Raw genomic sequence first — 14,104 nt, 5'->3', positions numbered from 1 at the left:
AGAGAAATACTCGTCCTAATGTATTTTAGTGATTATTTTCTCTTCGATTGGAAGTAATTGAATATATTCTTTCTCCTTAGAATTTTTCGCTAATAAAGTTGTGTGAATGTGTCTGGAATAAGAGAATCATAATTTATATTTATATTTGAATTCTTAGACTTCCGTTATTAGAGACAACACATAATCGATGAGGTATCAATTTTAGGCATTGTGGGGGCTCATCCTTCCCCACATGTAATTGAATCCCGAACCCTATTTTTTTTTTCTAAAGATGAGTTTATGGTTACATGTAGACTAGTGTTATCTTTTTAAAAAATGTTTTCTTAAAACCTCTTTTAAAAGACGATTTTTAAGTATTCGACCTACCTAACCCAAAAGGTGCATGGCGACTCCAAAACATTTTTTTACAAATACTGATTTTTCACAAATAACCGAGACTCGTTCCAAGCTTAAGGACAATTCTGACAACTTGACGACTCCACTGGGGATATTAGAGAGTCAGGCCTTAAGTTGATTATATATTGTCTTTATATATTGAAATTATGAATTCAGTTTTATTTAATTTATGATTATTTTAATTCCCTTCGAGTTTTTTATTACATTAGGTGTTCTTTTTTATATTGATGTTTGCATTTGTTGGTTTTCAAATATTGAGATGTTTTGGGAATGCTTTAAATAGAGTTTTTATTCTTAGTTGTTTGTCAAAGGTTTGAGAATTTCCCCTCACACACGACATGTGCATTTGCATAACATAAGCTCTATACCCGAGCTTTTTCCCTTATTAAGTGGGAGCGAGAACGATGTCGTCGTGAGAATTTATTCTTCGTGTCAGACCTAAAAAGTAGCTTTCAGGGTTCATATGTCCTATATCTTCATACGTATTTATTCTCCATGTCAAGCATAGGAAATTGTGCCCTCACGAATTGAACTTGATATGCTTAAGCCTGTAATGGGTGAGGATTGAGGGTCTGGCTCGCCCAAAGGGAGCATCGACAAGGACAATTCTACTATCCTTTCCTCTAGAGCCAAAACCTTGCATGTAATAAACTGTGGGAACTCCCCTAGTTAAAGCCATGCCAAACAGTTACTCTATGAAGGGAAACCTAAATAGGTACATGAAAAGGGAAACAACTATAACTCTTGCTTTAATAATTTCATAAATATATTTTACATTCTCTAATAAAGCCTGAGAACTAGAAAAGAATGTTATAAGGTTTATTTATCTGAATAAGGATGAGAACTAGAAAAGAATGCTATTAGGTTTATTTTTCTAAATAATCATGAGAACTAGATAACATGAGGTTATGATTTATTTTGTGAACAAAGCGTGACGGTGGAGATCATGTTTGGATAGGATCTATTAAACCATGTATGGGTAGTCAACATGTGAGGGTAGGTTATATTCATTGATTATAGTCTTACTATTTCGTTGATTATCTTATGTCTACTAACCCATTTTTTTGTTTCGTGTTTATTCCTTTCATGCATTTGCATCTTCATGTCATCCAAAGGTGTTAATTCACAAGTGATTAACTAAATAGAAGGTCGATCATAATGAGACAATGAATTCTTAAGGTAACTAGATGTCCTATTTCGATATTTTAAAATAAATAAACAACCAACTAGTGAAATCTAAAAATCAATTAACTCTAAAATTGACCAGGATAAAAAGAGAAAAATAAGTGTTTTTTTATTGAGACAATTTGTTTAATTCATATTAAGGACTTGGTGTCAGTCTTTTTAAAAAATTTAACATTCTTCATCTCTTCTAATTGAATAGGTGATTATGATTAATTGGCCTAAATTCTCATTTGATTTTTTGCTTGATCAATTGCTCGATATCTAGTTCTTAGGAGAAATTACTATATTCCTTTTGTTTTAGTTGGAAAGAGAAATACTCGTCCTAATGTATTTTAGTGATTATTTTCTCTTTGATTGGAAATAATGGGATATATTTTCTTTCTCCTTAGAATTTTCCGCTAATAAAGTTGTGTGAATGTGTCTGGAATGAGAGGGTCATACTTTAAATTTATATTTGAATTCTTAGACTTTCGTTATTAGAGATAACATATAATCGATGAGGTACAAATTTTGGGTATTGTGGGGGTGTTTTTCCTTCCTCACGCTTAATCGACTTCCGAACTCTTTTTTTTCTTCAAAAGATGAGTTTCTGGTTACACGTAGACTAGTGTTATCTTTTAAAAAGATGTTTTCTTAAAATCTCTTTTAAAAGACGATTTTCAAGTATTCGACCTACCTAACCCAAAAAGTTGATGACGACTTCAAAACATTTTTTACAAATACTAAATTTTCACAAATAGCCGAGATTCGTTCCAAGCTTAAGGACAATTCCAACACAACCGCTTAACCATGCAAATGTAATGATCTATATGACTTGAATGTTCACGTTTTATGTTCACTGATGTATGCCATTGTCGAAAACCGAATTATGTTTATACTTATGAACAGAGCATGATTAATCGAATATGGTATGATTATTTCTCTTTTACATGAACATACTTGTTATTCATACCACTTCGTATGTTGCATTAGGATAGGATAGCGTTACAAAAGTAAGTGAATTACCCACTGGTTCATCCATTAGGATGATAAATCCAATTATCGACTAGTTCATCCGTTATAATGATAAATCTAATTATCGATTGGTTCGCATATATATTGTATAGGATGTGTTGTGTGTTCGATATGTTTACTTTGTGAATATAGTGTGATGCTCGAATGTTATGTTTTACTTCTATGTTGATTGTATTGCACTTAGAGAACACACTTAGTTCTATAGCTCACCCCATAGTTTCTTTTCCCTTTACAGATTCTCGTGATTGATAGGAATGTTCTGGTACTTTGGAGGATCAACTAGTGTTATTTTACTATATACGGTATGTCTATTTTCAAATTATTCATATACTCCATGTTTTTATCAGATTTGGGTTTTATTACGTGTTTGAACCATCGGACATTATCTATATGGGACTTGAACTATATTGTTGTCATACATTTCATTTTATAAGAATTTTGATTTAATATTATCTATTCATGATGTGATTCATTGCACATACCGGTGATGACCCTTGAAATGTTACAGTTTTATAATTTTTCAATAGTGCGATCTCCGAAATTTGACTGTAACGCTAGTCCGAATATAAGGAATTACAATGAATGATTTAACTTTTATAAGCATTCAAGTTTATGTGATTTTTTTGGATTTAATGTCTCTCATAGTAGGTTTCAACCCTTACCAGCCTTTTTTGTACCCATCATTTCACTTTTAAGAAAAGAGTTATTACACGAGTTAAACGATTTCAATGGTTAAGAAATTTGATTTTAATGATTAAGAAATCTATTGTTTATTAAGAAGAAATATTTTAAACATATATTACTTTGTAAACAGCGAAATATCCTTTTCCAGTCATTGCTATGAAATAGGAAAAAGACAGTAATTGCCTGGCAAGATGTACCGTTTATGGTACTTCGGTGATTTAATCATGGACGACTGTTGGGAAATTCCCTCATGGTCAATGTATTTTTGGCAATTTTGCACTCTCTGCAGTTCAATACTGTGTAAGCGTGCTACGCTTACAGCATCGGAAACGAGAGGCTGGAAACATAGTTATCTCACCATGAAATAAGAACAATCCAACTTTACCTCTTCGACACAAGATACCTGAAGCTCTGTTCCAGAAATCTCAACAACCTTTTCTTCCATAAAATCGTTAACCTTGTGTGTCACAGAACCGAGATGGTCTACTGTGTTCATGATAGCTTTTATTGCATAATTCTTTAATGTTTCTACCACTCTCGTATACACGATCTTTCTTCGTAATAAAAAATAGGAGAAGATGGAAGTAAATTAAACTCGAACCACTCTGGAAGAAATGAGCTAAGAGGAATTAGTGACTCACAAGTCACATCTGCTTAGTCATCATTTGTGTAGGACAGCTCGAAATACTCGGCTGCCAAGTAGAGTTGCATTCTCAGATTTTTCAAATCCTAAAACAAAAGAAACTCTGTGATAAAACCATAGATATGAGATATAAATGCATCATCTAGCAGTGCAAAGTGCCAAATCTGTGCGTATCGCACTCGACTGATTTGGATGGGGGATTAGCAACTTCCATGAACACCCACCACTTGAAATAATAACACGAAACCACCCAAATTAGGCAGTGATGCAACTCAAATGCTGTTTTAATCAATTTGGCAATCAAAATGCTAAGCATACAATCTAGAAGTGCTAGATTTCGACCAGGATATCAAACACAAGAAATGAAAAAAGGATTTCAACTTTAAGGAAGATCCAATTCTTGCAAGCCTAAGGACTAAACAGGCACAATATATCAAGAACTCAAATACCTTGAGACTATCAGAGAATAATAAGCTTTGCTGCATAGAAACCTCTTCGTAATCGGATTCTTCTCGAGACATCGGCATTGCAGCAAGGTGACGAGACCCAGTATGCCTTAACCTGTATCAATCTAAATAACCAAATTTACTTCAAGCAAATGGGGGGAAGGGAAGAACAAGAACAATAGTTCATCTAACATCAAACAGAGGTAAAAAGAAATCATTTAGTAATACAACGACCCTGTAAAAACCGAGACCCACTTCCAGTTTAAGAAGTTAAATAAAGCCTAATAGACAACATCAACCGGCGCTGGGGAGCTGCAGGAAAGGCAAAAAGAAGTTAAATAAAGCCTAATAGACAACATCAACCGGCGCTGGGGAGCTGCAGAAAAGGCAAAAACTTGCAGTCGTACTGGAGAAAGAAGAAGCAACTGGCAGCAAGTTTACTACTTAGCACGTCTTGCAGTTCTGGATTTTGCCAGCTCCTTTGAATGCCAATTCCGGTGGGACCGATTTGCTTTGCAGAGATTATTATTATTATTCTCTCTGTTCTAATGGGGTCTCATTATGAACCAGAATCACATGACCCAACAAGGTTCCATCACTTCTTTAACTTAAAAAAATTATAACCTATATACATTCAATTTTTTATAATAGTTTTAGTATTTTTAATATATATATTCCATTTTTTTAGTAATTTAATATTTTTATATATTTTTTTAAATATTTGATTAATGTTATATTTAAAATTTAAAATATATTTTTTAAAAAATTAAATAAACCCTTGAACTTTTGGAAAAAACTAATTTGACCTTCGAACAAAATCAAAAAGCCAATTTAGCTCATCTACCATGTCATTCGCCACATCATCAATCACCGTGTACTCTCCCGTTAGCACCGTGGACAGCCACATCAACATTGTGAACTACCACGTCTCTACCGTAACTGTCAACGAAGGAAAACGTTGGTCAAAGAGTCACATTGAATTTATTTTATAAGTTTGACGGCCACATCAGATGAAAAATAATACGAGGACAATATTGGTTTTTTTAGAAACAAAATAAAGGGGCTTTGATACCTTTTTACCTAATGATGATGATAATAATAATAATAATAATAATAATAATAATAATATAATAATAATAAGTATTTTTAATTATGGATTGTTATAATTATTTTTAGGCTTAATTATAAAATAAATGACCAAACTATAGCACTTTTCACGAATAGGTGCCTATAGTATTTGTTTTGAATGATCTTGATACCTAACGTTACAAACGTTATCACTTTAGGTGTTCGAACTGTAATGCCGTTAATTTTTCTCCGTTAAGTGACACGTGTCATATTCTAGTAATTTAAAAAATTATTTAAAATTTCAAAATTAAAAGTTATATATTTAAAAAAAACACACACAAAAATTTGAAATAGCCCAAAAACTTTAAAAATCTTCATTTCAGCCTCTAAACCCATGCCAACTGTTTCCCTTTACCATCGACGAAGCTCCACCCAACCTCACCTACCTCCGAAAATCAATACTCCTATGAAATCGCGACCGATTGACAGCCAATCAACGTTTTATATCCCATGAAACCTAGGATGAAAAATCGCGATCTCACGTGATTCCGACGAACAATCGACGGTAACTATGGCGGCGTATAGGAAGATGACAAGGACTAAGTTGGTAGTGGTGGTCGTGGCCGGAAAGGGCAGCAGGTTAGGGTTAGGATTTAGAATTTTTATGAATTTTGGGTTTTTTTGTAATTTAAGAGAAATTAGAGTTTTTATAAATATAATAATATTTTTAATTTAAAAAAATTACCAAAATTTGACACGTGTCACTTAACGGAGAAAACTAACGACAGTTACAACCCGGACACCCTAAAGTGGTAACGTTAGACACCGGGATCATTCAAAAAATATTGTAAGCACCTATTCGTGAAAAGCGATATACTTTAGGCACTTATTTTATAATTAAGTCTTGTTTTCATTATATTTTTTAAACTATAATTGATCGATTCGAAATTAAGAAAAATAGTAGAAATTTCCAAAAATGATAATTTTTATATTAGGTTTATTTTTTTTTAAAAATTAAAATGAATATTTTTGAACAAAATATTCATTTAATTTAAATTTTCTTTTTTCCCCTAAGAAGATCGTGTTTAGAGCTTGGGATTGGGGGTTAGGGGTTAAAGGTTAGAGTTTGGGGGTTAAGGGTTAGGAATTAGAGTTTAATATTATAGGGGTTTAGGGGTTAGTGGTTTAAAGTTTATGATTAGGATAAGAGTTTGGGGGTTTAGGATTAGAGTTTAGGGTTAGGGGTTTAAATTGAACCGCATGCGAAATACAATCTAAATTTCAAATACGATAACAAATAATTAAATAAAGAAAGATGTGAACAAAATGAAAAGAAGCATAAATTAAAATTCAAATGGGGATGAAAATAAATTAAGTAGTAAAAAAATAAAAATTAAGAAAACTCAATTATGACTTGAGTATTAAATCAAACGATCAAGAAAACTATGGGGGATCATGACCTGCATTTTACCCTACTCATAAAAAAAAAAGCCAAAATGAAACGTTTTAAAAATATGAAAACCATTGGACGTTTTAGAATTAATGAATTGAATATTTTTGGAATGAATGAAGGCATTAATGAATTGCCCTTGTGCTCGTGAATCACCGCTACCGCTGTTGCTAGAACTTCTTTTGATCGTCGTTCGTGCTGACATCTCCTTTTGAATTGAGATTGGTGATCCATGTTCCTTCTGATTGTTGCCTTGTTAGTTCTCTGCTACTCGTAAATCGAATCCAATCTCATCTCTACCACTCCCATCACCATCGAAACCTGAAAACCTCTTTATCGTTGTGTTGAAATCCTTTGCACCTGCATTATAACTTGGTTTCTTAGTCAAAATCAAAGTTGTATGGCGTCCTTCAATAAGCCGTAGTGAAACCATTTTCAAGGTATTGTTGTGATTCAGTTTGTGCTGAGTTATTTCTTTTATTTTATTTTAGGTAAAATACAACACTTCTCATTGAACTTTACTCTTTTTTCTATTTCTCTTATTGTATTTTTAATTTTTCCAATTTACTCACCGAACTTTCGAATTGCTCATGTTTTTTTATCACTCTTGAGTAAGTACAAGGTAATATATGTTCAAAGATCACTCTCAACCATCTGACATTGAATGCTTGAATGCTCGTACCCATGGCATTTTTGGTGCTCGAACCCGAGAACTCAAAGAATAATAACAATTCATTTACCATTGAGGTCGTTGGAATTCTTGCATATATCATACTTTTAAAATTTTGTTAATAACTTCGGCAGATTCATTATGTAACAACCCCATATTTTTTTAAAAATAATAAATTAAAATTTAAAGAATCAATTTAATGAAATATGGGGACCAAATTGCAAGTTTCTAGAACTTATAGTATGTTTTAGAAAATTTCAAGAAATTCAAGGACCTAGCCCCTAATTTATCCATTTTTTTTTTAAAAAAATAACAATTCATTTACCATTGAGGTCGTTGGAATTCTTGCATATATCATACTTTTTAAGCTTTTGTTAATAATTTCGACAGATTCATTATGTAAGAACCCCATATTTTTTTAAAAAAATAATAAATTAAAATTTAAAAATTTAATTTAATGAAATTTGGGGACCAAATTGTAAGTTTCTAGAACTTATAGTATGTTTTATAAAATTTCAAGAAATTCAAGGACCTAGCCCCTAATTTATCCATTTTAAAAAAAATAAAGAAATAGGTTAGGTGGTTGCAAAGATTCAAACCCCTAACCATTGGTAAGGCTACCCATGCTTTAGCCATTTAGGCTAGGCACTATTGTTTATTTTTTAGGTAAATATAAATGTTAACTCTTAAGGCTCGGGATTTAAATCCCAAAATCCCTAAATTGAAAACGTAATCACTAATACCCCCGTCGACCCTCTTCACCTCGAATTCCTCACCATCCAACCACCAAAGCCGCCGCTGCCACCTCCATTTGAATCGCTACACACTTCGACCAAAACACCCTTATCCCCTCACCGAGAATGGTCACCGATTGTCGTGATTAAACCGAGGAAGCCCGTAAAAAAATCCCCAAATTGCGCCTTCTTTTTTCCTTCTATTACCGATGATCTAGCTATCGGCTTGTTTTACCATCGTTTCTAGTAGCTTTGCCGACGTCGTGTGACAGAAACCTGATCAGTTTCACTCCTTGTCGACGCGTCGCTGCCGATCGTCGTTAGGGGTAAGTTTCGAATAATTTTTCGTCGAGTTTAGCGAGTGTTATTGCGAAATTGGATTAATTTTTTGCTAAATTTGAGTGCATAGTTGTTCAGGTAAGAATCGACCAGTCAAAACGACCCTTGCCGTCGCCGTACGTATCGCCACTCGCCAACAATGCATGTGGGGCTCCTTCGTCGGTCAAGGAGGCTTCTAGAATCGGTCTAGTCAGACCGAAGTGGCCCAGTCAGACCGAATTAGCACCTCCCATCAGCCCAAAATCCTAAAATTGAAAACCTAATCCCTAATTCCCCCGTCAGCCCTCTCTACCCTAAATTCCCCATTATCTGACCAATATAGCCGCTGTTGCCACCTCCATTTGAACTGCCACCACACTCAGACCAAAACCACCTTATCCACTCACCGAAAATAGCCATCGATTGTCGCGATTAAGCCGAGGAAGCCCCGAAAAAAAATCCCTAAATCGCACCACCTTTTTCCTTTGATTACCGCCAATCAAACCATCGGCTTGCTTCAACATCATTTTCAGTAGCTTGTCAGCGTTGTATGACTGAAACCCGGTCGGTTTCACTCCTTGTTGGTCAGTGGCCCTTGTCGATGCGTCGCCACCGACCGTCATTAAGGGTAAGTTTCGAATCATTTTCCGTCGAGTTTGACGAGTGCTATTGTGAAATTGGATTGATTTTTGCTAAATTAGAGTGCATAGTTGTTTAGGGAAGAATCAACCGATCAAAACAACCCTCGTCGTTGCCGCACGTGCCGCAACACGTCGACAATATGCGTGGGGCTCCTTCGCTGATCCATGAGGCTTCTGGAATCGATTTAGTAAGACCAAACCAATCTAGTCTGTAGATACTTGATTTGTCCGAGGCCAAGTCAGAGCAGACCCGAAGCAGAGCAATTAAAGGCCCAACTCAAGCCCACGTGAATACTCCCTGGAAAACTAAAAGCAGTTATCGGGAGTTAACAAAAAAGGATTTTAGTTTTCTTAATCTATCAGAAAGAAACTGTAAAGGAGGTGGGGGTCAGTTTTTAATGGGATTAACCACTGAAAAAGAGGGGGACAAAAGGAAAAGAAAACGATCGAGCATCAGAGAGCATTAGGGGAAGAAGGATAAACCATTTTTTTTCACACGATAGAACATAAAAAACAGTGTAAACATCATTTTCCATATTAAAAGATCAAGCATTGCAACAGAGGTTGGATTGTTGTTTTTCAGGAAAGCAATAACAAGCAAGGAGCAATTCTTTTGGTATATTCTCTTTTTATTTCAATTTCTAGTAATTTTTATGAGTATTTTTATTTCTAAACAAGTGAAAATACTGGAAAGACTTGTTAGTTACATTACCTTGTTTAATTCTTCTCTTTATTTGTATTGTAGCCATCACTTAGCGTTTAGTTGGGGCGTTAGGTTTCCTTGAGTAGCTATCATCCGTAAGTTAGAGGTGAAGTCTTAAGAGAAATCAGTAGGAAACGGTGAGAGAACAGTAAGTTTACCTGTCGTTGAAATTTTCGTCTGGGGAAGACTCTTGGCAGCGATGGTCGAAGGCCACAAAAGCATAGAAATGAAAAAAATATATATCATCATCGAGAACACAAAGGTCGACCACCATCAGTGAGAAAATATAAAAACAAAAGATCAACGACGAACCAATAACCAGAAGGACCATGTACATATGTGAGAACTGTAGATATGTGAGTCTATTGAGGTTGTGGACTATGCTGTCACCACAGCTCGTATGGGGGTCCCACTAGGGGCTATGAGATTTGTCCCAAAGAACCTATGTACTGTATTTGTCCCGAAGGACCACTCCTTAAAAACCATATACATATTTTAATGGATCACATATGTGTCTTATAAGACCCTGTAAATGTTTCAAAGAATACATATATGTTCCGAATGACCACATAGAACCCTCGACTCTTGGCATGCCAACTATACCTCAAGCTCTCTTTACACATAACATGGGCATTAGCAATCTATCATGTCACATATTCACATGTACACTTTCATATCACGTCATATAAGCTCATAGCTTCTTTCACAGATACATGTAGTCACATAGCTTCTTTTCATATTCTCATAAGATTACATAGCTTATATCTTATACTTTGTTTTCTCATGTTCACATATATCCTGTCATATGGCTCATATATATACATCACATAGCACCTACTTCTCATATCATTACATTCAAAAGCATGTTAACACATATAATCATGCATACATACAATTTATGTCATGTATATATGTATATAATCATATATTCATGCATTCAACATAGGAAATAGACTTGTCACAAGTCTTGTTCCCATTTAGCACCATAAAAGAATTAATATGCACTCACCTGAGCCTTACTAAGTTCCAATCCACTTTTGTGATTTTTTCATTTCTTTCGATCGAATCTTAACTTGATGATCGTTCTGGAACTTGTTCGTGTTCGATATCTACATAATCACATATTGATACATATCAGTATCCAATTGATATACTCTAATCTATCATTTCTTAGACTAAAAGAAATGTCTATTTCAATTTCCCCTTGAAGTGCATCGATGCAGTCTACAGTGCATCGATACAATCTTTAACATGTGCATCGATGCACTACCCATGCATCGATACACAAATTACCTTCGATGTTTTCATTTTAAGAGGATGCATCGATGCACTCCTTATGCATCGATGCACCAATTGCATTCGATGTTTCTTCTTTAAAGAGTGCATCGATGCACATTGAATATGCATCGATACACCTTGCCCAGAATTTGCATTTTAGCATGAAAATCATCAACTCTTCCCTTAATTCTTCTATTTTAAGCCTCTAATATGTCATTAAACTCAACTATCATTACTTAAACCAACTTATATCCATGTAAATCATCTTTAACATCAAAATCCTATCTTTCTTATGAAATTCAAGAATCATACTCAATTTCTAACAAGTTCCAAATTCCATTCAATTGTTTCTAACTTCTTAATTAGACCCTTGACAAGTCAAATCCAACTTTAGAACTTCAAAAACCTTTCAATAACAAAAGTCCATTTCTATACCCTTTATATAATTTCCTTTTTAATTCTCTATTCTTGATGTTTAAAGCTTATATAAGCTTTCCTTAAGCTTATATAATACTCAAAGAATCAAAATCAACTTATAAATCCAAGAATTAAATAGCTGAAATTAAACTCAAGAAGAGTTTTCCAGATACTCCTTCCCCTCCCACGTGTTTATCTCTTCTTAAAGAGATAAAAAAAATATCTTTTATGATAAATGACCACTTTGCCCTTAATTCCTTTAATAATTACTAACAACATTCTGGAAATATTCCCAAATAAATCATTGAACTATTTCATTCTTCTACTTTAGTCACCAAATTCTGAAACTTTACAATCTGATCACTAACCCGATATTGAGGATGTTACAGAGTGAACTAGAAACTATCAACAACCATCACGAGAGAAATACACGCAGAAACAAAAAAATATCCAACACAAAAACAGTGACCAATAACCAAAAAAAAGATCGAGTCATCAGAAAACCGAGAGCATTCAAGAAAAAAAGGAGATTCTTACCCTTGATAGCGTCAAAACCTTGTCCATCGGAGTAAAGCCGCTGTTTTTCCGAAGGTAAATGCCTTACCACCATAGATCTATGTTTGAGAAAGCCTTTAGTTGTGAAAAGTAAGGGTCTTGGTTGTTTTAACCTGGGTTTTAAGTTTCTGTGGTGGGAGATTCGAAGCTTGGGGGTTTATAGTCGTTTTCGGGGTAGGTTTCACGCCGGTGTGGCTCCTCGTCGGAGCCGTTAGCGACGGTAGCCACTGAGGCCTTGGGTTCTGCTAGGGTCTCGAATGAGCGAGGAAGGGAGAGAGATGAGATAAAACTACTGAGAGGAGAATGAGAGGCTTAGAAAAAATGAATTAGGGTTAGAAATTTTTACCCCTAAAATCCCATATATTAGAACGCTAAAACGGCGTCGTTCCTTTGGGGTGTAGAACGACGTCATTCCTGAGTCTGTGGGGGGGTAATCTCGTGTGAGGTCCAGTGGTTTTTAACTTATTCTATTTTGGTCCTTGAGTCAACCTTTTCTGCTCTTTTAATTTGGTTCCTTTATTTATGCACATTTTATTTTGGTGCTCAACTTATGTTATTTTTCATTTTTGTTTGTTTCCGTGTTTAGCTCGTGACTTTTAGTTACTTTATAATTTAATCATATGGTAGACTTGATTAATGTATTAATCTACTTGTATTTTGGTTAAAAATTTTAGTGTTTTGCTATTTTCGTCCTTTATGGCAATATTTAAATTTAAGCTTGAGTTATTAGCAGTAAGTTTTTTATTTTTATGAATGAGTTCTTATTGTATGTATCCATATGTCGTGTAAGTGCACTCTAATTTAAGTAATTGTTTCTTTTAACGAGATAAGTATTAGTTGAAGTTGTTAATTAATTTAGAATGAGAACACTTGCTGCATGTAAATATGAATATGATAGACTTAATAATCTTGAAATATTCGAAAAAATCACTAATTTCCTTGAAAATTTGTAATCCTAGGTTCTTTTGGCATTTAGTCATATTGAATAATTAATTTCATAATGTGATAGGTTTTTAGGTGTTTGCATTCGTTTATTTGTATGTTCGTTTCGACATAGGTTTTTCTTTAACATCATGTTGCATAATATGTATGATATCCTCATGTGCATAACTCGACATTATTACATAATTGGATTAAGGGTAATACCCTTTTAATTTAAAATCGCTTTAAGTGGGTTGTCATAATGCATTCGAGGTCTGCTTTTAACGATTTTAAAATAAAAGTGTATCATATCACTGACGCCTAAAAATTGATCCATCACTTTAAAATTTGGGAATGGAAGAAAAAGAAATGTTAGGCTATTTTAATTTATCAAGAAAAGGTTGTTATAACTTTTAAGATTGGTCTCGATATTTGTAAATAATCGAACATTCTATCTTTCTAAAATAACTCGGTAATTTTAATTTAATTTATTGGAGTGCTTTTGAATGTTTTTAAATTTACATCTTTGTTTTATGAGATCAAAAATCAAATTAAATTCGAATGTGTAAAGTTCATTGCAAAGACATTAATTAATCAACTAGGTACCGTTTTAGGGCGTTGTGGGGGTGCTAATCCTTCCCTGCACGTAACTGACTCCCGAACTCAGATTTTGGTAACACAGACCTTAATTTTTTGTCTTGATTAAAATTAATTTTTATTTAAAATAACAAACATTTTTGGGTGCCCAATCACACCCTAATCAAAGATTGGTGGCGACTCTTTGAATCATATTTTTTTCGATCGTAAAGGAAATCCAAAATTTTTCGAAACGAGAGTTTTTTAAATCGCAATTGTTTTTAAATTAAAAATCAGTTGAAAGAGGTAAGTTAAAAATTAATATGGTTTTCAAAATTTCACATTTAAGGAAAAAACCATTTCGACATCTTGGCGACTCTGCTGGGGACAGTTTTAGAGAGTCAG

At 34.0% G+C, this 14,104-nt stretch overlaps 1 pseudogene; it reads right to left on the bottom strand.

The window, feature by feature from the left end:
* Positions 1-3,433: 3,433 nt before the first annotated feature.
* LOC120166034 lies at positions 3,434-4,589 on the bottom strand (annotated as a pseudogene).
* Positions 4,590-14,104: the final 9,515 nt, after the last annotated feature.

This window comes from Hibiscus syriacus, unplaced genomic scaffold (genome assembly GCF_006381635.1).
Source record: "Hibiscus syriacus cultivar Baekdansim isolate YM2019G1 unplaced genomic scaffold, ASM638163v2 tig00111621_pilon, whole genome shotgun sequence".
In the NCBI taxonomy this organism is placed as follows: domain Eukaryota; kingdom Viridiplantae; phylum Streptophyta; class Magnoliopsida; order Malvales; family Malvaceae; genus Hibiscus; species Hibiscus syriacus.
Note: the sequence above shows the minus strand (reverse complement) of the source record. Positions and strands in the feature narration are given on the sequence as shown.